Raw genomic sequence first — 3,672 nt, forward strand, 5'->3', positions numbered from 1 at the left:
AGACAAGATCTCAGGACTTTTCTCTAAAATACCCTGAGTACCAGTCTGGAACACTCTGTCTACACTGGATCCATCTGTGGTTTTTGTCTGTTTAGTGATTCGTATCCTTCTGAGGATGCTTTGGCAGTTTCCATCCCACCAGCCAAGACCAGGTCCAACTGATTATCAGAGGGCAGCAAGATAGGCTACTCTTCTTGCTAGGGGAAAAGCAGGTTTTATCATTTTGGCCACCAATTTTGTAACTCTGAGACTTTAGAATATTTTAGACACTTGTGTCAAGCTTTGTGGGGAGGAGAATGTGTGAGAATTCTTTTCTAGACTATCTGGGAATCCAGCTGGTTACATATCTATGGCCGTTTTTGTACACATTTTAAATTGATGGGAAAATTACAGCAATAAAAATTCAGAGCTCAAATGGTTAACCTGCAACTATAAAGTTAAGCAGAATCTTCTAAAGTCTCTATTTATGTTTCTCTTTTGTTTTCAGCCTGTGCTGACTCTACTGTTAGTAAGCTACTGATGTTGAGATAAAACTCACTGTTTCAAAGTAATGTAGATAATTTTTTATTCTTATACAGTTCAGCTAGTTCTGGCTAAAATATAAACATTGCAAACTCCTTTAAAACTTAATTTAAAAAAGGTAAAAGAGGTTTTTAAAAATTAAAACTGCCATAAAAACTGTTTTACCCAAAATTTTGATCCACCCTTTTTCTTGGATTACCTATCAGGGCAAACAAAGTTTAGCCATGTAAACAGATTCCATTTCATAAAAAAAAAAAAAAAAAAAAAAAAAAATTTGGATACAGCTGTCTTTTATAAAATGGTGAGTCTGTATTGCTATCTTATGGCTAGAACTCTAAGGTAAAAGCTATTGGATCTTTGTTTGTATATATGTGTATACATATTTAGATATGTTTATGTGATTGCATTATTACATGTATGTAACATGTATTGTTATGTGTTGCTCTAGCATGCTACCAAATGACCTTATAAGTAGATGAGTAATTATAAATTAGGTAAGTACAAATGCTTTTCAAGTTCACACAATAAAACTGGTTTTAAAATCATTAGTAAGATTAAAATGTCTTCAGAATTGTCAGCATACATTTTTGTCTGGGTTAATAAGTTTTATAGTTTTATAGTTGCCTTGGCTAAATGTTTTAAGGTGTCATAGTTTGGCACAAAGGTTCTGAGACTATAAACCCAACTGAAAACAGAGTAATCTTTGTGCAATTTTTTTTTTAAAAAATAAAATTTACAATTGTTAGTTTAACAGCTAAATCTTCTGAGTTACTGGCAAAATGCCCAGTGTTTAAGGTTCTTAGTTAGATGCATATCTGATATTCAGACTGTAAAAATGGTTAACAGGGAAATAACTTTAAATAATGACCAACTTTATGTGATATCTCAGTTTGCAGTAGTAATCTAGATAAGCTGTTAAAAATGAGAAAATACTGAGTACATATAAATGAGATAAATGCTTATAGACTTTTTGTGTAATTTAAAACCCTAAAAATTTTAAATTAAATAATACTCATTCACCCTTTCTACTTTCCCATACATTATGGCATAGAACGGTTGAGGACAGTGTAAATCCAGGTAATGGGTCAAGACTTTTATGAACTGAAAATAAAGTGCTACTAAAATCCTAGAGAAATCAAGGGCCAGACCAACAGCTAGCCAAAAAGTAGACAGTAACTCAACCATCCATTCATCTGTCAGATTGGATGGAGTAAGACCATGGATACATCACACTGAGGTGAAGGCAGCTCCTCCTGAACCTGATGCCTCAGACAACCGGACTGCTTGGTCATGTAAACCAAGAGGACCTAAAGTTATTTATTAAAGAAAAATCATACAAATAAGTAACACCCTTCTGTTAACATAAATTGTTAATGAATTGTACAGTTATAAGTACGTTCTTTATCTTTGCTAAAACTAACCTGTTTGCTGAATGGGCACAGCTGGTGAGTTACCTCTAAAATAGAAGACTGTTGGATCTGCAGGGTGCCACCCCTTTCTTTAATCACAGGCTTGCCATGGTGCATACAAACTGCTAACCTGAGCACTTGAGTATTTTTATACTTGGGGTAAAAATACTAACCTGTTTCCCTTCTATGATTAGAGCAGCACTTACCATGAGTTCCCCACCTCTGAGAAAACACATAAACATATTTTCCTTCTGTTTCATAAACAGGTTAACGCCACCCCCACTACAGGATATGCCATACACGATGGCATAGGATGGCTGATGGCAGCGTAAATCCAGGTAATGGGTCAAGACTTCTATGCACTGAAAAACACAGTAACAGTACACCCTGCACTATCTCCCACGATATGGGATGATTACCTCTTCAACAATGTGGCCAAACCCTTGGACTGACTAATAACATGTGACCAGGACGCACAATCAAAATAGCATCCACCTCCATAACAGAGCTTTATCCTTCCCCCTGGGGTTTGCTATGGGTCTGCAGCACCCATGGTTGGCCTTACCGTTGGGGACCAGCCTTAACACCACCCGTAGGGTACCCGAATTCCAGTGGCAAAGTGGCGACAAAGGAATGAGAAGACACAGGTTAAGAGTTCATAAAGGTGGGAGCCAGGGGGCCAGAGCAAATCAGAAGCTGCAAAGGCCCAGAGTTTCGGTCTCTACACTATTTATTGAGTATAATCACTTAGATCTAAGATGTTCAGGGCAAACCAGTGAAAGGGAGGCAGTGCGTTATACGCGTGATCTATAGCAGTGGTGGTTTAAGTGAATCTCCTTTGTGCTTAAACAGTGTTATCTTTAATTTATCGGAGAGTAGCTGGTGGGAGTGGGCTTAAATAGGAGCCTGCGTATCTGTCTACACTTCAAGGCTTTAAAGGAGTGTCTTTTTTCTTGAACACAGTGTTTACAGGTAAGAGAGCAGGTCTCGCTCTGAGTATGGGAACATGATGGCAATTAGGAGGCTTTCTTCCTCAGAGGCCTCTTGTGGCTTTCCACAAATTATTGTCCCATATTTTTATGGCCAGTTTATGTAGGCATCCCCAAGCCCTTTTCCCAACACTTACAACTGGACTGGTAGGCGCACCTTCCCTACCAGGATGTATCCTTTCCCATTTAGACTCTCTCCATGCCAACTGGGAAAGTGTAAAGGCTAGACAACCCCATCAAAAATAGGCATCAAGGTGGTTGTACCCACTAGGCTTCCCCCCCCCCCCCCCGGCAGTGGCCATAGATGTAAAATTACAAATAAAAGACCTGGTTAAACATACGGCTGCTACTTTTAATAATATCCATCATGCCATTCCCTTTCTCACTGAAAGACCCTCACAAGATTAGACAAGTGGCCCTGCAGAACTATACGGCCTTAGATACCCTGACTCAGCACACGGCAGCCCTTGTGCACTGATTAAGACTGACTGTTCTGTCTGGGAGCAACGGACCACAGTGCCTGTAATCCCAGCACTTTGGGAGGCCGAAAAGGGTGGATCACTTGAGGTCATGAGTTTGAGACTGGCCTGGCCAACAAAGTGAAACCCTCTCTACTAAAAATACAAAACTTAGCTGGGCATGGTAGTGTACACCTGTAATCCCAGCTACTGGTGAGGCTGAGGCATGAGAATTGATCTTGAGAGGCAGAGGTTGCAATGGGCCAAGATTGTGCCATGGCACTGCAGCCTGGG

This window comes from Papio anubis, unplaced genomic scaffold, assembly GCF_008728515.1.
Source record: "Papio anubis isolate 15944 unplaced genomic scaffold, Panubis1.0 scaffold66, whole genome shotgun sequence".
Taxonomy (NCBI): Eukaryota; Metazoa; Chordata; class Mammalia; order Primates; family Cercopithecidae; genus Papio; species Papio anubis.